Source organism: Giraffa tippelskirchi, chromosome 12 (genome assembly GCF_054371585.1).
Source record: "Giraffa tippelskirchi isolate mGirTip1 chromosome 12, T2T-mGirTip1v1.2.pri, whole genome shotgun sequence".
NCBI lineage: Eukaryota > Metazoa > Chordata > Mammalia > Artiodactyla > Giraffidae > Giraffa > Giraffa tippelskirchi.
In genome coordinates this window covers 97,680,798-97,705,158 of record NC_137286.1, presented here as the reverse complement: position 1 = coordinate 97,705,158, position 24,361 = coordinate 97,680,798, and positions in this window count along the sequence as shown.

Genomic DNA, 24,361 nt, shown 5'->3' with positions numbered 1-24,361 from the left:
GAACATACAAAATTTTTAGGACAATTATTTTGGCAGAAACACCACTACCCTGGACTGAATGGGGCAGAAACAGCACAAAACGAAAAAGAAAAAGGTTTTGGTCTCTAAAAATTCAAGTTGCAGGATCAGGCTTGAAAGCTACACAGCTGCAAACCTGAGTTACCTCTCATGGAAAGTGATGAGTGACTCAGAGGGCAGAAACTAGAGCCTGGAGGACAGATCCATGAACCACAGAGAGGTACAACCACGTCCTAATCTAGCAGTTTCCAAAATGTGCCCAGTTAGGTTTCAGGCCACTGGCACTTGTGTGCCTCCTGTTTTCCACATTTATAAACAGGAATTTCTCTAGCAGTTATCTTATGTCTCTCTCACCATTGTCTGTTGGGTGTGCTAGAGGAAAAAAAAAAAAAACTTGCCTCTTTAGGTTCATTAGTGTTCATAAGTGTTCATAAGTGCTTTATAGCACAATTGTACTCAAGGAGTTATACTTGAAAAACTATACCTGAGAAGAGGCACCTATATCTGGGCATGATTTAGATGATGGGATTCTGGACTTCAATCTGAAATTGTAGCTGGTTGAGACTGTAGGGGGTGCTGGGAGGGGTGTGAGTGCATTTTGCATATGGAAGAGACATGAATCATCGGGGGATAAAAGGCAGACTAGCTGTTGGCCTCCAAAGTGGTCCCCAATGTTCCCTGACTCATAAATTTTGTTTGTATGTATATGTATATGTGTGTGTGTGTGTGTGTGTGTGCGCACTTAGTCACTCAGTCATGTCTGACTCTTTACAACCTCATGGGCTGTAGCCCACCAGGCTCCTCTGTCCATGGGGATTCTCCAGACAAGAATACTAGAGTGGGTTGCCATGCCCTCCTTCAGGGGATCTTCCCAAACCCAGGGATCGAACCCAGGTCTCCTGCATTGCAGGCGGATTGTTTACTGTCTATATACTGTCAATACCATATATATATATGTATATATGGGCTTCCCAGGTGACACTAGTGGTAAAGAATCCACCTGCCAATGCAGGAGATGCAAGATTCACAAGTTCAGTTCCTGAGTCGGGAAGATCCCCTAGAGTAGGAAGTGACAACCCATTCCAGTATTCTTGCCTGGAAAAGTCCACGGACAGAAGAGCCTGGCAGGCTACAGTACATGAGGCTATAAAGAGTCGGATACGGGGGAGTGCACATAAACACACACACACACACACACACACACACACAATTTTACCATTATAAAGGATGTACAGGGCACAAATTATACTTTCTAAAGTCTAACCAATCAATAATACAATAAATCAGGTTTTGATTTGTAGTGCTTGCTCATATCTATATATAAACGCTACCACCATGACTGATTTCAAGCAACCAACATAATGTCACTGAATTCAGAGATAGGATGAGACTGATATGTGCTATAGGGCATAGCAATATATTATTTCCTCCATAAAGATATAAAAGACCTAAAGAACCATGAGGGCATCAATAAAGGAAAAATGGAGTGAGTACTTTTGAGGATTTATTACCTTAACTTTTAGTACATTTGTCAAAAATACAGTTTACAAAGTTTAATTTTTAATAATGGCTGTGTTTAACAATTGGCTTGCAAAATTCTTAGATGTTAACAGCTAGTTTTTAAAAGCATTAATGAGCCAGCTTCAGCCCACCACTGAATTGAGGCTCCTGTCACCAGCCCTGCGCATGAACCATCTTGGAAGCAGATCCTTCAGCCCCACTCAAGCCTTTGGATGTTGAAGCCCCACCTAACATCTTGATTGCAACCTCATGAAGAACCTTGAGCCAGAAGCATTGAGCTGAGCCACCTCTGAATGCCTGACCCATATACTCTGTGAGATACTAAATGTTTCCTGTTTAGTCCACAAAATGTTGAGGCAATTTGTCACTCAGTAACAGATAATAATATATCAGCAGCTGCTGCAGCCATGAGAGACATTGCCTCCTTGAAGCAGAGGATTAAAGGAGGGAAATGGGGAGTCCCAGATAAGTAAGAGTAACATTTCATGGGGTACCCGTGGCACCTCTGTAAGTACCCCAAAACTATTTCAGATAAATTTATGAGGAATTGGAGTTTTTCCTGGGTGGCATTTTATTCTCATATTACCAGTGAAGTAGCTGAGGCTCAGAGAAACTAGCAGATCTACAAGCACATAGCCAATAATCCAGTAAAAGGTTAAATCAGGGTTTAAACCCAAATCTAAGTCTATGCTCTCGCAGGGAGACCTTAAGAAGGTCACTAATGTTTAGAACACTTTATTGTTTATGAATAATTCAATGCCCACCTAATCTGATGAGGGAAAGGATTATTATTTCTACTTTAAAGTTTTCAAAATTGAGATTTGTATAGTTAATAATCAGAGCTGAAATGAGAAAATCTGCAAACCTCTAGTATAGTGTTCCCAAAAGTTCATTTGAATATAAAATATGATCATGTGCACAATTAAGTATTTAAACCTGACAGTATAGAAAAACTGGAGAAGAAAATGGCAACCCACTCCAGTATTCTTGCCTGGAAAGTCCCAGGGACAGAGGAGGCTGGTGGGCTGCCATCTATGGGGTCACACAGAGTCAGACATGACTGAAGCAACTTAGCAGCAGCAGTATAGAAAAATTAAATTTAGAATTCACGAGCCTTGTTATATTTTACTAGTCTTTGTAATTTACAGTTAGAGGCAAGGACACATAACTAAAGCAAGCCTCTATGGTCAATAAATGTAAACAATATTTTTAAGATTTATTAAAATTTGTATTTGTTCAAAATCAAATTTCTTTTCGGCCTTATCCAATTTGACCCAGGACCTATAGGCTTCTACTAATTTGCATGATTGCCTCATACAATATTAAAATACTTTCAAACTCTTCAAATTATTCCCTTTTATAGCTTTCTATATAAGCAGTTAAAATGAATAGTAACACGGCTTTGTTTTCCAGATGTCATTTCATGTGCCTGAATAATTCTACCAGACTTTAATGATTACATTAATACATGATAGCAAAGAACAAACACCAAATTTAACTTGGAACAATTTTAACAATTTCCATATTTGCTTTTCCTATTAAGCATTTACTGTTGGGTTTCCCAGGTGGGACAGTGGTAAAAAATCCACCAGCCAATGCAGGAGATGCAAGAGGTGTCGTTTCAACCCCTGGGTCAGAAAGATCCCCTGGAGAAGGAAACAGCAATCCACTCAAGCATTCTTGTCTGGCAAACTCGATCCCTAGGTCGGGATGATCCCCTGAAGAAGGGAATGGCAACCCACTCCAGTATTCTTGCCTGGAGAATCGCATGGACAGAGGAGCCTGATGGGCTACAGTCCATGGGGTCACACAGAGTCAGACACGACTGAGCACACATGTACAGGCACAGCAGGTAGAGTGGTGGAAGCTCCATTAAAAAGACCTAGAAACTGAAAGACTGGGATGTTCTCTGGGACTAAGTTTGAGGAACAGAAACCAAATGGCTGACCCTGAGAGGTGGATTATAAATGTGATGATTAGAGCAACAGGATGAATTCAAATTCCATTCAGGAATACCAGAATGTGGCTGCAGTTCAATCAACATGACATGGGCAGAGTTTCAGGAAGGCATAAAAATGATTGTGGTTAGAGGACATGGCATCTAATCAACTCTACTGTAATTTGTAGGAGAGGAAAGTTTCATCAGAACAGTACAAGTCTTATCTTCATAAGAATCTGGGGAAAGGGAAGTAAAGATTCAGTGATGCAGGAGAGTATGTAGGCATCAAATATCTCCAGATAAAAGCTAGAGAATGGACCCATTCCAGAAATAACATGGTCCCTTCTGTTGGATTAAACATTCCAGACAGTTTGGTCTCAGTACCCCTTATAACCTTCAAAATTATTGAGGATCTCAAAGAGCTTTTTAATCTGAGTTATATCTATTGATATTTACTATAATAGAAATTAAAGCTGAGACAATGTTTAAATGCAAAATACTTAATCGTAAATTCCTATTAACTGTCAGAATGATATCATCATCATATATCATGCAGACTCTGCAAAATGCCACTGTACACTCATGATGGAGAGCAAAAAAGGCAAATAATCTCTTAACATTGTTATAAAAATGTTTTGACTTCAGAGATGCCCTAAAGGGTCTCAAGGACTTGGAGGACACCCTGTGGAGTCCCGTCCTTGATGATCATAGTTAAACAATTGTCTGAGGGCGTGATGACTTTCCATGTGAAACTTACTACAGGAAAGAAAGGAATGTACCTTCTCCACAGTCTACTTACCAGCCTCTTCCTCACCAGCATTCTGATTTATATGCCAGACTAGGGTTGACTAGCTTAGGGAAAAGGGTTTTTCTCTGAGTCTCCTCAACGGCAGTAAAACCATATCTTGATTTTTCAAAGTTGATAAAGAACCTTTCCCTTTGTAAAGCTCAAATTCAGTCTCATCCTGAAGCCTCACTGGTCAGGAATCTCAGAAGTACATTAAGCCACACATTCATAGTTAGGAAGCCACTGAAGAAGTTAGACACATGAGTATACACACTCACTAAGCACTTATATAGTCCAAGTTCTGTGTTCTCTGCGCTGTATTTTCTATAATATGCTATTAACTCTCACCCTGTGAAACAGGTCTTTATAATCTTCATTTTAGAGATGGACAGGGCTAAGACATTACACAAGATCATATTGGTATGTGATGAAGCTGGAGTGTGAAACTTTTAATAATAACAATTACAATAATAAATAGCAACTGACTACATTCTGAGTGTGTTGAAACATTGATCTAAATACTTTGTGTGTAAAGTAATTCTATAAGACAAATACTATGATTAATATCCCATTTATATTTGAGGAAACTAAGACACAGATTAAATGAAATACGCAAGATTATACAGCACATAATTGGAAGAGCTGGAATTTGGCTGAAACCACGCAGTCTGACTCCAGGACCCTACATTCCATTCCCCTTAGAAGTCTTGTTTAATCCCAAACCTATGCTCTTAGCCTCTTATGCACCGTGTATGTTAGTCGCTCAGTCGTGTCTGACTCTGCAACCCCATGGACTGTAGCCTGCCAGGCTCCTCTGTCCATGGGATTCTCCAGGCAAGAATACTGGAGGGATTGCCATTTCCCTGTCCAGGGGATTTTGCTGACACTGGGATCAAACCAAGGTCTCCTGCCTTACAGGCAGATTCTTTGCCATCTGAGCTATAGGGAAGTCCCAATGCACTGCCTCTACAAAACTCTTCCAAGGAGAGACCTCACAAAAAGGTTCCCTCTCCTGGCTTCAGAGTATGTACTAAGGTTAATCAGTTACAATAAGATCCTCATCGTAACACAAATGTATATAAACAGTGTAGCTGCAAGTATTTAGAAGTAAATGCACTAAATATCTGTATGTTCTGAGGAATAAACTTGATAGAAAAACTAGGGGCCAATTTTATGGAAGCATTAAAGAATAAAAAATAACTACAGAATAAGGGAATCCTCGAATCTCAGGATTATAAAGGTTGACTATGAACAGAGAGAATATTTGAATCTATGTAGTGCTTCAGCTCTAGATTACTAAACATGAATATATGGACTTTAGCCAATAGGAATAATTTCAAGCACTCTTACCCTACCTGGCCCAGGAGTATAACTGAGCCCATTGGCCACTTTTAAACACACATTTATTTCATATGTGCTCTAATCCTGAATAGCTGTAAAGCTGCTTAACTTCCTATTTAAGAGGGGGAGAAGCACATCACTGTTAAGATAGAATTAAAATCTGGTTCTTAGGTAATGAATTTCATGGATGCAGAATATTTATAAGAGTATGACTAAAATTGTTTTTTAAATATATATTTAACACATCACACCCTGTTTTCATCTATATAGTTATTTATTTACCCTGTTAGCAACTTTGGTGATGATTTAGCACTCTGAATTCCTGCTGACTAAAAATCCATTTCCATTAGCAATAGTTTAAGATTTTTTTACAGACATTTGGAGAGAAAGATGAACTTAGAAGTAACTCCTTTGATATTCTTTGAAAATTTCAAAAAGGAGGGAATTTGGAATCTGCTTTTCAACTGACAAATAAGTGCCAGTCAGAACCGGTTCAACCCTTCCCGACCTTCTGTGGCATATAAGTACTCTTCTTCCAACCTAACTTACTTTGTCCTAGCTAGATAGACACTGGATTTTAGTGTTGATAAAGGAAGTTCAAGCTCCACTGCATGGATTGTAGTACTAACCACATGTAGTCATAAAATCTCTCTCTCTCTTTCTTCCCTTCATTATTTCATTCCTTCCCTTGCTCCCTTGAAGTTCTGGAGAAATGATCAACTTGCTTACTGGTTATAAAATGTTCTCCTATTTAGGAGGAGAAGGCTATCTTGGATTCAGTTAAACCTAATTGCTCCAAGAGTTTCCTTATTATGAGCCATACTATCAGAAATTATTTAATAATGCTTTGAAATTACTTTACTAAAACACTGAAAAATATGTATGACATTCTATGGGACTTCCCTGGTGGTCCGGTGGTAAAGAATCCGCCTACCAATGCAGGTGGAACAGGTTTGATCCCTGGTCTGGGAAGATCCCACATGATGCAGGACAACTAAGCCCCTATGCCACCACTATTGAGCCCACACTCTGCAGCTACTAAAGCCTCGTGCTCTGCAACAAAAGAAACCACCGCAAGGAAGAGTAGCCCCCACTCGCTGCAACTAGAGAATGCCCAAGCGCTATGCAGACCCAGCACAGCCAAATAAATAAATAAAACAAAATAAAAACATGAATGACATTCTAGGCCACATTCTTTTATTGGTTCTGTTTTAGGTTGAAACAGGTATGGCTGGGGGTAAGGAAACATTAAAAAACAGATTTTAGAAAAGAGAAGGACTATAGTGAAAGGAAAACCTAAATGAAGTTTTAAAAACTAACTGACACATTATGTGTATTTGTGTGTCTGTGTGTGTGTGTGTGTGTGTGTGTGTGTGTCAGGCAATGAGTGGCATCTAAAACACTGGACAGCATGAATAAGAGGATTCAATCTGCAGATAATATAGACAACATACATTTCAAAATTTTTAACTGAATTGGGTTGTGTAATTAATTATCCCAACAGCAGTAGCTGATAGACTCAGAAAAGAGTTGAAAAGAACCAGGATAAACACGCAAGAGTTTATAAATAACATCCATCTGTTAATAGTTATATCTCATAGATGCAGAATATCAACACCTGTTCCTCATACCAATTACTGTTTATCCTAAAATATCTCTCTTGCCAAAGCACCTTGATGAACAGGGATGGGAGACAGAGAGTGGGAGGGAAAACTCTTCAATTTGTAGTTTGCAACATTTCTATAAGATGGTGTGTTTTCTTTTCTTCCTCCTTTTGCAACAGGCTTGAGATGTTATCTTTATCTAAAATCATAGGGCCAATGGAGAAGGCAATGGCATCCCACTCCAGTACTCTTGCCTGGAGAATCCCATGGATGGAGAAGCCTGATGGGCTGCAGTCCATGGGGTCGCTAGGAGTCAGAGACGACTGAGCGACTTCACTTTCACTTTTCCCTTTCATGCATTGGAGAAGGAAATGGCAACCCACTCCAGTGTTCTTGCCTGGAGAATCCCAGGGACGGCGGAGCCTGGTGGGCTGCTGTCTATGGGGTCGCACAGAGTCGGACACGACTGAAGCGACTTAGCAGCAGCAGCAGCATAGGGCCAATACCAAAGAATGAAACAATGGAAGTCATGGGTCAGAGTCAAGCATTGTTCAGTCTGTGATGTGACTCTGCTGAGAGTATCAGGGCTGCAGAACCCAGAGTTCTCAGAGCAGGTTAATGACAGCAGTGCCTACAGAAGAACCAGCAGCAGAAGAGGACAATGTGGGGCCTCCAGAGAGCTCAGGGAACCAAAAGATTTGAAACATGTTGACTTCATAGATTCTTTTCTAAATCAGGGTTTTGCATTCAGCTTCTGCTAAGTTTTAGGCCCATGGTCAAATGATTCTCTGTAACTTGTCCCATTCATATTAGAACAGGGACGGGGAGCCTGGTAAGCTGCAGTCCATGGGGTCGCGAAGAGTCAGTCGGACACGACTGAGTGACTTTACTTTCACTTTTCACTTTCATGCATTGGAGAAGGAAATGGCAACCCACTCCAGTGTTCTTGTTTGGAGAATCCCAGGGATGGGGGAGCCTGGTGGGCTGCCGTCTATGGGGTTGCACAGAGTCGGACACGACTGACATGACTTAGCAGCAGCAGCAGCAGTAGTGCCAGTTTTCTCCTACTGACCTCACAGGCGCTGTTCAGAATAGTTGGTACCTGTGAAAAAGTTTAAGTAGGTAGATAAAAAAAATAGTTTTCTATCTTTCTATCTTGAGTTGAATAGATAAATGTGAGCACCATGAGGAATAAGAAAGCTGGGAATCCTTCAAGGAGCTTATAGTCTAGCTGGGGAGATAAAATACTGCATCTGTCATCTAAGGCTACATAACAAATTACCCCCAAATTAGTAGATCAACATTCATTATTTCACAGTTGCTGTAGGGCAAGGAGCTGAGAGCAGTTTGGCCAGGTGAATCTGACTCAAAGTATCTGAAAAGGTTACAGAGAAGACACCCACTGGGGCCGCAGACTAATCCACGAAGGGATTAACTGCTTCCAATCTCAACCACAGTTGTTGTCAGGCCTCAGGTTTTTGCCTGCTTGTTTACCAGAGACTTCAGTTACCACAAGGCCCTATCCACAGATGATCTTGGTGGTCTCAGGGCGTGGTAGTTGGCTTCCCTTGAGGAAAATAATCTGAGAGAGAAGGCATCCAAGGTGGAAGCTGCAGTCGAATATCAGAAGTGACATACCATCACTCCTGCCACGAACTGTGGTCATACGGACCAGCTCTGATGGAATGTGGAAGGGGACCACACAAGTGTGTGAAAACCAGGAGGTGGGGATCACTGGGGGCCACCTTGGAAGCTAACACACATACATCCTTACAGAAGCACATGTGCAAGTTCAGTGAATGATAATTCTGAGGGAGTGATTCTGAAAATAAGTGCTGTGCAAGAACATTGCAGGAGGTTAGACTAATCAGGAAGGGGTCGTGGTGCTGACAGGGCTTCCAATAAGTCTTAAAGGATCGTTTACCATTTAAACAAGCAAACAGAAGCTGGGAAAACATTCCTGTCTCCAGGAAGATTACCTACAAGACAAACAGTGGAGGAACTAGGAAAGCCAGCCAAGTGTCGCTCTAGCAGCCTTCCACTTTGGGGGCTAAACAAGTTTTTAAGAGAAAGTAATATTGACTTTTCCTGCCTAGACTTCTGATTTGTAACTCTTTGATGCTAGAAACTGTGATCCGCTGAATCTTTTGAAAAATCATGTTTAGAGTCAAAAGTGCAGAAAGAAATCCACAATCATGGCATCAACACGTGGAGTACCTGTAATACCAAACAGGGAAAATTCTATGTAAGGTGTCTAATGCTCCCCACAGGTTTTGTACAGTGCATCTGAGTGTTACCAGATGCTGACAGAGAGCATTATTTTTCAAATCAAAAATATCGTGTCAAAAATGGGATTAATAAAACATTAATGAGTTCTGATGAGCTGTTTTCACAGTGTGTATTATCTAGTGATTAATACTCCATCAATGAAATATTTCTCATCTCATTTAGCCTCTTAATTTATGTAGATGTGAAATAAACAAAGGAAAATGATATATTTATGTTGGAGTTTTTTTTGTCTTTGAGGTTGATGTTTAATAGTGAGATAAGCGGTCAACTCAGAAGCCCCTGCATTGATCCCTCTCTTTTAGGGTGTATGGGCCATCTGTAATGAGCACCTGGATGCAACAGATGATGAAGGCAAGTCATATTAATAAGTCTCCTCTGAACTCTCATGGCCTGTACTCTGGTGATTGAGAGGAAGTGACTTGTTCCAGCTCCAGAGTATTCAGTATATTTCAAATGTGGTTAGTTTTGCCCTGCACTGTCTTTTTGTGTGTGGGTAGTGGCACTAGTGGTAAAGATCTCACTTACCAATGCAGGAGACATAAGGGATGTGGGTTTGATCTCTGGATCAGGAAGATCCCCTGGAGGAGGGTATGGCAACCCACTCCAGTATTCTTGCCTAGAGAATCCCATGGACAGAGGAGCCTGGCAGGCTATAGTCCATGGGGTCACAAACAGTCATACACAACTGAAGCAACTTAGCACTCGTGCATGCACAAAATACACATACCATAAAATTTACCATGTGAGCTATTTTTAAGTGTACAGTTCAGTAACATTAAATAAATCACATTACTGTGTAATAATTAACACAAACCAATTCCAGAACTTCTTCGTCAACTGAAAGGCTATACATATTAAATAAAAACTCTCCAGTTACCCCCTCTCAAACCCCTGGCAAACACTATTCTACTTTCTATCTGTATGAATTTGACTATTACAGGTGCTTCATACAAGTGCATTAGTTGACTTTCTGTGTCTGGCAAAATAACATGGCAGAATGTCTTCAAATTTTGTCATATGTCTTAAATATACTTTGACCAAGAAGAAAGTTGGTGTCCCTCTTAAGTGTATGGCATTGTTGGTATCTTTATGTGAGACTATATGAAGTTTAATCTCCTATTAACATGCAGCATGCATGATATCTTAGGAGGGGTAAGGGCTGTATACTTTTACCCCTGAAATAGGAGAAGAGAAACAGAAATAGTTCAGTTGACATTGCTTCTTGAGGATGTGGGCAAGAACCTATGGCTGGGATCAGTAGTAGTGAGAGGTAGGAGTTGGAGGAGAGGGGTTATGGGTATTTCCCCTGACCCATCTGACTTCTACCTTTTTTACAGGCTCCTGAATTATCCATTTGTTGTTGTTGTTGTTAATTTTGTTTTTTCTGGAGTGTCTCTCTTATTACAACCATATGGCATGAATTGCTTCTAATCTTACGCATTTCCCTTCATTGATGCAATGATATAAAAGATTTAAAAAATGTTTGACCTTCATTACACTTCACTGCTTATGAAGATTTATGGATTTTGTTGCTATTAAAGGGAACCAGAAGTTGTTTTAAATCTCATTGTGTCCAGGCAGAAATGTTACTGAATCATTTCAAGACCTATGTGTGATATATTTCATAGTATCAAATATATACAGATAGACAAATCACATCACACTAAGACCATTAATTGATTCATATATGTCTGTATGAGTGTGGGTATATGGGCATGTGTGTGACATAAATAACAATGGGATTTCTAGATGAATGTGACAGACAATGAGGACAGAAAATGTCTCTGTGAACACCTGATGAGCTATAATCAGCAAATTGACCAGTCTGATACTGTCCCTGTCTCAGACATCAAAAAAGCAGTCAGAGAGGTGTGATCTTTACAGTGGATGCCACCTCATGGTCCACAGCTGTGAAATACATAAAAATATGAGGAGAGGAAAGAAGCTTTTCAACTCTGTTTGAAGACATAATCTGGATTCTTTTCAGTGTTCTTTAAGAGATTCAAGTAAAGTATAAAAACTCCTTTTAAAAATAATTTTGGCTGTTGGACTACAATTTACATGCAACTCTATGCAGAGATGAGACCATGTGCAGACCTGGCTTGTATCACGGCTATAAGCTACAGTTTCACTTTTTTCTTTCCATCAATAAAAACATCATTATATAGTCTTAACTGGGCACATTTTCAGTTCACCATTGCAAAGGCAAAAAAGGCAAAATTCAACTAGTGGGATTACGTCAAACTGAAAAGTTCATACAAAGCAAAGGAAGCAATTAAAACAAAAAAATGCTACCTAATGAATGGGAGAAAGTAGTTGCTAATCATATATCTGATAAAGGGCTAATATCCAAAGTATAAAAGGATCTCTCTTAACAACTCAACAGCTAAAAATAAAAACCCAATTAAAAATGGTAAAAGAACCTGAATAGACATTTCCCCAAATAAGATATACAAATGACCAACAGGTATATGAAAAGATGCTCGCTCAAGCACAATAGGATACTACATCACACCTATTAGGATGGCTATCATCAAAAGAATAAAATAATATGTGTGTGTATGTGAGTGTGTGTATCAAACCACCACAACATACACTTTAAATATATTACAATTGTATTTGCCAACCTCAATAAAGTTGGGGTGGAGGGAGACTTCTCTGACCCCATGGCACTCTTTCCTTCCCCATTACAACATTTACCTCATAGATAGTCTTCATTTAATAAACGTCTCCTGAGCACCAGTTATACATCAGTCAGTACTGAAAGTATGGAGGTACGTCATTAAACAAAGCAGACTAACTTGTTTAAATTGTCTAATACTTGTTTGTGATTTTCCACAGGACTTGAGGTTCCAGGATGGCAGAAATATAATCTTTCCTGCTGGTATCTCAAATCTCAATGCTTAGCACTGGATTTGACACCTAATAGGCTCTTAAAATTAGTTTTTGTTTAATGAATATTACTGCATGACAAAAGCATATCACTTTAGCATATAACAGAAACCTCCCATACTCAACTGAATATGCTTTTAGTTAAATTCTGCTAGCATTACAAATAAGCCAGTGACCACCAAAGACACGTAAGTTTTCGCTTATAAGAAAAATTCAAACATGCTTGGTGTTGAGTCTCATGGACTTCGGTGCTACATCAAAGAGGAAAAATGGATGAGGAATATTATTAGAAAAAATGCACTTTATACCTTCTATTCTTCCTCCCTTCTGAGGAATAAGCTTTGCAACAGCCAGCACACAGATACAAAAGGACACCAAAACAAAAACAACCCAAAAACCTTTGCATACAAATTGCATGACATCACATGGCATACATTTCTATACCCAAGTCCATATGACACCAAAGGCAAGTGTTAACATAGAAGATAGACGTTGAAGGCACTTCCCTGGTGGTTCAGTGGTTAAGAATCCACCTGCCAGTGCATGGGACATGGGTTCAATCCCTGATCTGGGAAGACCCCACATGATGCAGAGCAAAAGAGTAGCTCCTACTTGCTGCCAACTAGAGAAAACCTGCACACAGCAATGAAGACCCAGCACAGCCAAAAATAAATAAATAAACAAATTTAAGAACAACAACAAAAAAGAAAATATGCTTTGTGCCTTGGGTGATTTATCCATCAGGTAAATTTTAGGTTCCAATTTCCCTATAGTTGCTTCTCCCAGAGATGAAGATAAAAACTCCCCAAAGTCACCCATCCAGAGCCCTGCAATGGAGAGAGCCAGGGAGCATTCTTTCCTGGTAGCAAGCATTCTACTTAACACTCACCAGTAAAAGTCTTTCCTTTTGGGAGCCTCGTTTTATTCCACATGACAAAGATAGCACAGAAACCATGCTACATCCATGTCAGCTAGGCATACAATGGCTTACCCACACAATTTTCATTTTTCATTTTAGCTTTCCTTTTCTTTTTTGTTTTTACCTACTTCTCTTCTACCACCCTTGTTTAATGGATCCCCTGTGAGCTATTCGTGAAAATTCTTTAAACTAGGAGGAAAACTGATTACTAAGATTTATGAGGTTGTGATGATTTATTCACCTCTTAAGGAAAGAGGCAATCCATCACACTTTGAAAGGCTAGACAATCAAGTTCTGCCTGTATTTATATATCATAAAGCTGTTTTCTTTAAGTACAACTAAGCCACCAACTTAAAGATGATGCTGATTTGCTGTAGGCAGATATTTTGGACACGAATATTTTAGAGGCCAGTGTATTTGGTTGCCACTGAGGATATTTTCAATGGAAAATAAGCTCAATAGTGGAACTACTTTGACTCAATATTGCCCGGCATTTAAATAAATTCATTTGGAAAAATGTTTGCTAGACATCTATCAATACTATGGGACTAAGGGCTATGCTAGATGTAACAGCTTTCCTACCAACCACGGGTTCACAAGAATTCACAGTATAATAGGGAAACAGATAACTAAATAAAAAATTATAACACAACGCTAATTGCTAAAACCACAAAGCCAAAACTTTCCCAAAATGGAAAGTTCATTATTGTCTACATGAAACCAAAACCACGAGTCATGTCCATTTTTGACTGTTGGCATTAAAGGATTTTCAATCTTTTACAGAAGAAAAAAAAGATGTTATAGGAAACCCCAAATATGAAAAAAAAGATCTACTTTCAGTACATAAAAAGAAATAAGAGGGTAAGGATAAGTATAAAATGTGAGGCTACTGGTAAACTTCCCCCACCCCCACTTTTTTTTTACAATGGCTCCTTTTTGGTTATCTGTTTTAACTATAGCAATGTGTACATGCCAATCCTAAATTCCCAAATGATCTCTTCCCCCGTCACCTTTCCCCTCTGGCAACAATAAAGTCATTCTCTAAGTCCGTCAGTCTGTTTCTATTTTGTAAATTAGTTCATGTGTGCTCCTTTCAAAGATTTCCAGTTGTATGTACTATTCCATCTCAGACAACTCTTATGTTGGAAAAAAATCTGATAAATGAATTTTAACTGAGACGCTAATGGCTTGTAGTCTAAGATATCATCATACTGGAAATTTTTACACTAATAGAAATAAAATTTTACACTCTTAGAAATAAAAGCTTTAACTTACTATTATGAATCACTGGAGTATCAAGCATTGCATGAGTTTCATCTCCAAATCTGAATACTCTGCCCTGATTTGTTCAAATTAAAATACTCTGACATTCATCAACTCCACAAATCAAACACTGTTCTAAGTCACATGCATCCAGAAACTAATCATTTAGTAGACTACTGTTTTTAATCTAATTATTTGTGATATAAAATACAAATAATAAAACCAAAATGAAAAATTTGTATAAAACTATTACCATCAGAATTATGGTAATCATGGGAAAATGACTTAAGCTGTATTTTTTTTTAAAGGCCTGGATCATATTTTCCTTTTTATTTTTCCCTTTAACAAGAAAACTCAGAACTATAATAAGGTAACTTTTAAAGAAATAATATAGTCCCATCCTTAACTAAGCATATATTCAAATACCTCAGCTGGGTATAACCACTGCATGTGATGAGATTTCATTCTTTAAGCAGCCACATCCCAGACCAGCAGCAAGCAGGAAGTCTGTAATTCTTGCTACTGCTGCTAACAACAACAAAAAATTAATAAATAAACTCAAGAAGAAACTAATGGAGGAAACAGTGTCTTCTGATTTATTGAGCAGTCTTCCAAGTGCCATTCAGATTAGAATTTGTACTAGTGGGGCTTTTAAATCACCCAAGGCCAACGGTTATCTGGAAATCCCATTCTAGAATAAGGCAGAGAGAAGCTCTCTAATTTTACCACTGGAATATACAAACTCTGGCCATCATACCTGAGTCAGAATTCTGGGAGGTGAGCCCATGGGTGAGGGAGGTGGGTCTGAGCCCTCAAAATAACAACCTATAGGAGACCAAGATAACTTTCTAGCAAAGTCAGAATTCTAAAAGTCTAAATCAAGCGTCAGATTAAAGGCTTGGTCACAGAGGTGAAAGCTGTACAAGATGTTGGGATGGCCCTCCAACCAGTAAGCCGGGAGCTGGCCAGACATGTTGGGGGAAAACCTGAGGTCCCCTGACCTGGCTCATCATAATGTCCATTACTTGACTGTATGGGGTGAAGAAAGCAAGGACAGAGCAGATATAAACAGAGGAAATGCTTCCAAGCAGAAGTTGTACAGCATGCACTTTTAAGAAAAAAGTATTTCTGAATTAAGATATGGAGTAGGCACTAGTGAGTGAAGGTTAGGATGCCCCAAGAGATAAGAGTGAATGCTAAATTCCTCTCAACTTTGTTCAACAGATTTCAGTTCCCAAAGTGCCAAATTATTTTGGTTTCACTAAACTTAATCCCAAACGCAAAGCTTCAGTTCATTAAAATAGCAACACCTAACGCTCTCTGTGGCTAATTCAGTTGGTTTCAAAACTTCAGCAGGGCCCTTTTAATAGTTTCAAGCAAATTACGCATCAAAACTGCTACTGGGGCTGCCTAGCAACAAAGCTAATTGCATAACATAAACTCACTGCAAATTCTTAGTAAAACAAATTTTTATTCAAACATAAAAGTTTTTCTCCACAGAAATATTTTTAAAGGTATAATGTGGAAATAACATATAAAATATTCCATTAGACTATCATACATATGAAAAACTTATATATGTACAAAATCAGTTTACCTCTGGAAACTGCATATTTATCACAATCAATGCATTAATAAAGCTGTTTATTTTCTTCCACCCTCTGAGTGAAAGTGTTAGTTGCTCAGTCATGTCCAACTCTTCAGACCCGATGAACTGTAGCCTTCCAGGTTCCTCTGTCCATGGAATTCTCCAGGCAAGAATATTGGAGCCAGTTGCCATTCCCTTCTCCAGGGGATCTTCCCAAACTAGGGATTGAATCCGAGTCTCCTGCATTGTAGGCAGATTCTTTATCAACTGAGCTACCGTGGAAGCCTCATCCACTCCCTGCGTGTTGTAATATGTTCCCTCATTTATGAACTAGAGATGATTTCTTCTGAAACAATGAAGATGTCTTTATGGCATCATCCATGGAAGTAACCGTCCTGCTGGTTAGCACTACCATCCTGTTCATGGCACTGAGTTTGATAGAAAGCCTTTAAATTAGCCATGCTAGACTTTCCTCTGTCTGAGTTGTTCTTATAGGGATGAAGAACATAGTCTGAGTTATTTTGGAAAAGCATTTGTTTACATGCTAAAAAAATCTACAACAGAAATCAAGAAGAATACTCCTAGCCAATGTCACTGGACTACTTTTTATACAAGAACTAGATAAATCCTACAATCTCATTAATCTCACAATCACTAATAATAATAGATAATGCTGTGGTAGTGATTATGCTTCCATAAATATCAAATATATTTTAATGGCATGTTCATCATGAAAACATCAAAGTAAAAATCAAAATTTTATTATAGATTTATATAGGAATGGTTCAACTATGACTAGTTCTTGTAAGAAAACTTTAAGGACTAGGCATTTTTTCCTCTAACCTACAACCTTTTTCCTCTAACATACAGCCGTTCCTCCAATCCACAAGTTTTTGAAATTTGATGATAAATGACTAATGCCCTATTAAGTTACTGTGCTGAACATTCATTAGTGTTCAATAAATACTGATTATAGTTCTTTTCCTCCTCAGCATATATCAACATCTAGTATTTTTATTTTATTTTTTACCATTCCCTTGAAAACTAATGATTGTAAATTAATTTATTTTATTCCACAGAGCTTCAAGTACTTAAAAACCACTTTAGTAGAAAATCTGATTTTTTTTTAAGTAAGCTTTAGAATGTAATGTATTGGTTTTCCTGTATACTTCATAATGACCTGTGGATTTGTTCATTCTGCCTATAATCATTTAATTATTTGCTTAAGCCAGTACGAAAGCTGCTCACTATGGTGTTTTAATTTATAGCCTCAATCTGTACTAAAGATTTATAAGATAACCTCATCCTTTCAATCTATCATGACTGATAAAAGCTTTAAATAATCTATTAGAGAAAGGCAATGCCACACACCTGAGTAATGCTTCACATTTTAGGGCCAATTTTGATATGCAGAATTCAGAAGACAAGGTGTTAATCATCCCTGTGACATTTCAGAAATTCCCAATGACTGACAATGTTTGGTGCTTAGTAAACTGAACAAGGCATTATTACTAAGACAATCATCAAAAAACTGCCTCGACTGTGAAGGACCAATCTGATCAAGAACAGATACACCACTTCTGGTGAAAATTCTAAGGAACATTTTCAACTGTAATAGTGAGGGTAATAACAAGGGACACATACAGACTGAAACTGAAGGGCTGGAAAAAGATATTCCACGCAAATAGAGACCAAAAGTAGAAATACTGATATCAGATAAAATAGACTTTAAAATAAAGGTTGTGAAAGGAGACAAAGAAGGACACTACATAATGATCAAAGGATCAATTCAAGAAGAAGATATAACAATTATAAATATGTATGCACACAACATAGGAGCACTGCAATATGTAAGGCAAATGCTAACAAGTATGAAAGGGGAAATTAACAATAACACAACAATAGTGGAAGACTTAAATACTCCACTCACACCTATTGATAGAACATCTAAACAGAAAATTAACAAGGAAACACAAACTTTAAATGATACAATAGACCAGTTCGACCTGATTGATATCTATAGGACAGTTCACCCCAAAACAATGAATTTAACCTTTTTCTCAAGTGCACATGGAACCTTCTCCATGATAGATCACATCTGGGCCATAAATCTAGCCTTGGTAAATTCAAAAAAAATTGAAATCATTCAAAGCATCTTTTCTGACCACAGTGCAGTAAGATTACACATCAATTACAGGAGAAAAACTATTAAAAATTCCAAAATATGGAGGCTGAACAACATGCTGCTGAATAACCAACAGATCACAGAAGAAATCAAAAAAAGAAACCAAAATATGCATAGAAATGAATGAAAATGAAAACACAACAACCCAAAACCTATGGGACACTGTAAAAGCAGTGCTAAGGGGATGGTTCATAGCAATACAGGCTTACCTCAAGAAACAAGAAAAAAGTCAAATAAATAACCTAACTCTACACCTAAAGCAATTAGAAAAGGAAAAAATGAAGAACCCCAGGGTTAGTAGAAGGAAAGAAATCTTAAAAATTAGGGCAGAAATAAATGCAAAAGAAACAAAAGAGACCATAGCAAAAATCAACAAAGCTAAAAGCTGGTTCTTTGAGAAGATAAATAAAATTGACAAGTCATTAGCCAGACTCATCAAGAAACAAAGGGAGAAGAATCAAATCAATAAAATTAGAAATGAAAAGGGAGAAATCACAACAGATAACATAGAAATACAAAGGATCATAAGAGACTACTATCAGCAACTTTATGCCAATAAAATGGACAATTTGGAAGAAATGGACAAATTCTTAGAAAAGTACAACTTTCCAAAACTGAACCAGGAAGAAATAGAAAATCTTAACAGACCCATCATAAGCACAGAAATTGAAACCGTAATCAGAAATCTTCCAGCAAACAAAAGCCCAGGTTCAGACGGCTTCACAGCTGAATTCCACCAAAAATTTAGAGAAGAGCTAACACCTACCCTACTCAAACTCTTCCAGAAAATCGCAGAGGAAGGTAAACTTCCAAACTCATTCTATGAGGCCACCATCACCCTAATACCAAAACCAGACAAAGATGCCACAAAATAAGAAAACTACAGGCCAATATCATTGATGAACATAGATGCAAAAATCCTTAACAAAATTCTAGCAAACAGAATCCAACATCATATTAAAAAGATCATACATCATGACCAAGTGGGCTTTATCCCAGGGATGCAAGGATTCTCCAATATCCGCAAATCAATCAACATAATACACCACGTTAACAAATTGAAAGATAAAAACCATATGATTATCTCAATAGATGCAGAGAAAGCCTTTGACAAAATTCAACATCCATTTATGATAAAAACCCTCCAGAAAGCAGGAATAGAAGGAACATACCTCAACATAATAAAAGCTATATATGACAAACCCACAGCAAACATTATCCTCAATGGTGAAATATTGAAAGCATTTCCCCTAAAGTCAGGAACAAGACAAGGGTGCCCACTCTCACCACTACTATTCAACACAGTTTTGGAAGTTTTGGCCACAGCAATCAGAGCAGAAAAAGAAATAAAAGGAATCCAGATTGGAAAAGAAGAAGTAAAACTCTTACTGTTTGCAGATGACATGATCCTTTACATAGAAAACCCTAAAGACTCCACCAGAAAATTACTAGAGCTAATCAATGAATATAGTAAAGTTGCAAGATATAAAATTAACACACAGAAATCCCTTGCATTCCTATACACTAACAATCAGAAAACAGAAAGAGAAATTAAGGAATCTATTCCATTCACCATTTCAACGAAAAGAATAAAATACTTAGGACAATATCTACCTAAAGAAACAAAAGACCTATATATAGAAAACTATAAAACACTGATGAAAGAAATCAAAGAGGACACAAATAGATGGAGAAATATACCATGTTCATGAGTCGGAAGAATCAATATAGTGAAAATGAGTATACTACCCAATGCCATCTATAGATTCAGTGCAATCCCTATAAAGCTACCAATGGTATTTTTCACAGAACTAGAACAAATCATTTCACAATTTGTATGGAAATACAAAAAACCTTGAATAGCCAAAGCAATCTTGAGCAAGAAGAATGGAACTGGAGGAATCAACCTGCCTGACCTCAGGCTCTACTACAAAGCTACAGTCATTAAGACAGTATGGTACTGGCACAAAGATAGAAATATAGATCAATGGAACAAAATAGAAAGCCCAGAGATAAATCCACGAACCTACGGACACTTTATCTTTGACAAAGGAGGCAAGAATAGACAACAGAGAAAAGACAGTCTCTTTAACAAGTGGTGCTGGGAAAACTGGTCAATCACTTGTAAAAGAATGAAACTAGAACACTGTCTAACACTATACACAAAAATACACTCAAAATGGATTAAAGATCTAAATGTAAGACCAGAAACTATAAAACTCCTAGAGGAAAACATAGGCAAAACACTCTCCAACATAAATCACAGCAGGATCCTCTATGACCCACCTCCCAGAATACTGGAAATAAAAGCAAACATAAACAAATGGGACCTAATTAAACTTAAAAGCTTTTGCACAAGAAAGGAAACTATAAGCAAGGTGAAAAGACAGCCTTCAGATGGGAGAAAATAATAGCAAATGAAGCAACTGACAAAGAATTAATCTCAAAAATATACAAGCAACTCCTGTAGCTCAATTCCAGAAAAATAAATGACCCAATCAAAAAATGGGCCAAAGAACTAAACAGACATTTCTCCAAAGAAGACATACAGATGGCTAACAAACACATGAAAAGATGCTCAACATCACTCATTATCAGAGAAATGCAAATCAAAACCACAATGAGGTACCATTTCACGCCAGTCCGAATGGCTGCTATCCAAAAGTCTACAAGCAATAAATGCTGGAGAGGGTGTGGAGAAAAGGGAACCCTCTTACACTGTTGGTGGGAATGCAAACTAGTACAGCCACTATGGAGAACAACATGGAGATTCCTTAAAAAATCGGAAATAGAACTGCCATATGACCCAGCAATCCCACTGCTGGGCATACACACTGAGGATACCAGAATTGAAAGAGACACATGTACCCCAATGTTCATCGCAGCACTGTTTATAATAGCCAGGACATGGAAGCAACCAAGATGTCCATCAGCAGACGAATGGATAAGGAAGCTGTGGTACATACACACAATGGAATATTACTTGGCCATTAAAAAGAATACATTTGAATCAGTTCTAAGGAGGTGGATGAAACTGGAGCCTATTATACAGAGTGAAGTAAGCCAGAAAGAACAACACTGATACAGTATACTAACGTATATATATGGAATTTAGAAAGGTGGTAATGATAACCCCACATACAGTACAGCAAAAGAGACACAGATCTATAGAACAGTCTTTTAGACTCTGTGGGAGAGGGCGAGGGTGGGATGATTTGGGAGAATGGCATTGAAACATGTATATTATCATATGTGAAAAGGATCGCCAGTCCAGGTTCGATGCATAAGACAGGGTGCTCGGGGCTGGTGCACTGGGATGACCCAGAGTGATGGGATGAGGAGGGAGGTGGGAGGGGGGTTCAGGATGGGGAACACATGTACACCTGTGGCAGATCCATGTCAATGTATGGCAAAACTCACTACAATATTGTAAAGTAATTAGTCTCCAATTAAAATAAATAAATTTATATTTAAAAAAAAGTAATAGTGAGGGTAATAACTGGGCTTAGGGAGAAAATTGGAATTGGCTTAATATTTCAGAGCCATAGCCTTCAGCAGTGCTTAGAGAAACACAGCTATGGCATTCAAACGCTATAGAATTGAAAACTGAAAAGACAAAAAGTATCTCTACCATTCTCTAAAGTTGGAACTAAACAAAATATGAAACACAAAGTCAAAACAGATATAAGCCTGCACAAATGTAACAAAAAATTGACTTTGTTAATTCCTTGAAGAATAATGAGAAAGGAGATTTTTGTAATCAAGAGAGAATTATTTTGTTTTTTGTTTGTTTCTTTTGTTTTTTGTCTTTGGTCACTGACATGTTTTTTCCTGCAAACACTGCAGTGTTTCTTCCTGTTACGTTTCTTCCTAGGTGCATATGATTTAAGGACACTGAAGTGAGAGGAAGCAGGGTATTACAACAGTTATTATACCAGCTACCCTAGAGAGGGCTCTATGGTAAGAGCCTTCTTACTCTAGATTTGGTTTTAAAACCTGGTTCCATCATTTCTTTCCATAAGATTTTTGGGCAGGTGTATGCTTAAGATCTTCTTCTGTAGAATAGGAACAAATAACAGCACTGTATCATAATCTTGCTATGAAAATTGAGAGAAAGTACATAAAATGTTTAACATGGTAGCTACTCCATCACTGATGCTCAGAAAAAATGGTAGCTATTATAACTAATAGCACTTTGAACATGTACATGCTCAACAGAGGCTGATTGGATGGCTAGATGGATGCATTGCTGAAATAAGAGAGTTGGAGACAGTAGGCAAACAGCTTAATAGGTATAGGCATAAACACCTTGTTTACCATCATTTAACTGTCTGGAAAGACTGAATACCAGAAATGCTGAACTAGAAAATCACCAGTCCAGCAAATCAATGCAAGAGAATTGGGATAACCAAGCAGGTCAATCCTTTCAGTTCTGGGTTATTTGTTAAAACTTTCAATTCACACAATGTTTTGAAATGTCATTTCATAGAAATCCCTCCACTCCTAGGAGTTTCCTCTTAGCCTCTTAATGTTGGAAATTTCAAATCTAAAAATATATGAGACTGATAATGAAATATGTCTCATGTTCATCACAACACACTGACAAGTAGATATTATTATCTCTATTTCTTAAGAAATTTAAGAGTCAGAAGCTTTTGATAACTTGTCCCAACCCCATATCTAGCAAATGGTAGAGCCAGGACTCAAACCTGGGTTTAAAATTGCATTTTAGTGCGACTGTATTCAATACCTACTATGTGTGTGGTGCTGTTTAGATACTATAGATACAAAGGTAAACAACATGCCACAGCTCCCCTCAAATGGTTGATGAGTTAATATTAAAAAAAAAAAAGAGAGAAATACACTCAAAACCACACTAAGTAGCTTATGAAAACTGGGATTCTGGATCCCACCCAGAGTTCTGATTCAGCAAGAATGGGATACAGGCCAGGAATCTGCACTTTTAAGAGGTCTTCTTGGGGTCATTCTCTCAGACCACACCTTGTTGTTGTTCAGTCACCAAGTCATGTCTGACTCTTTTTGATCCCAAGGACTGCAGCAAGCACCCCCTGTCCCTCACCACCTCCCGGAGTTTGCCCAAGTTCACAGTTCAAAAGCATCACATTCTTTGGCGCTCTGCTTTCTTTATGGTCCAGCTCTCACAACAGTACATGACTACCGGAGAAATCATAGCCTTGACTATACGGACCTAGAGACCACACCTAGAGGAAGGTTATAATAGAGACAAGTCTAGGAACAGAAAGGGACACTTCCTGGGATGATGGCTCCGGAACTGAGGGTCAAAGGACCAGTGGAAGTTACCTAAACACAGAGTAGGGAAGAAGAGTGTAGCATTTAGACAGAAAAACAGAATCGATCAAGGTTTTGAGAGATGAAACTCAACACTGGGAAAAAGAGCAGTTAAAGTAAGTGAAGTCGCTCAGTCGTGTCTGATTCTTTGCAACCCCATGGACTGTAGCCTACCAGGCTCCTCCATCCATGGGATTCTCCAGGCAAGAATACTGAAGTGGGGTTGCCATTTCCTTCTCCAGGGGATCTTCTCGGCCCAGGGATCAAACTGCATGCAGACTCCCACACTGCAAGAAAACTCTTCACCATCTGAGCCACCAGGGAAGCTCCATGGCAGTTAAGTGTAACTAAATTAAAAGGGAAAGGATTTAGAGAAAATAAATACAAAGTACATGGGACCTTGATCCCTAGGGATCAAGATCTCATGGGAGTAAGATCCAGAGTTACAGAATGTGCAGAAGGCCAGGGTTGCCCCAGGTGGACCTGAAGCAAATGAGCAAGAGACATAGGTTGCTTCCTCCCAAACTTCTCTGAATCTCGAATTGTGCTATAGCGAGAGTTGTACTAGTTATTTCTGAAAAATAATGTTTCCCTTGGAATGACCTGTTTCAGTTAAAATGTGTCTCTAAGGAGGATGTGAGCCAAGTTAGTAGCAGGTTTCTACATACAAAACACATATTTCAAGATGAAATAGTGCATCTTCAA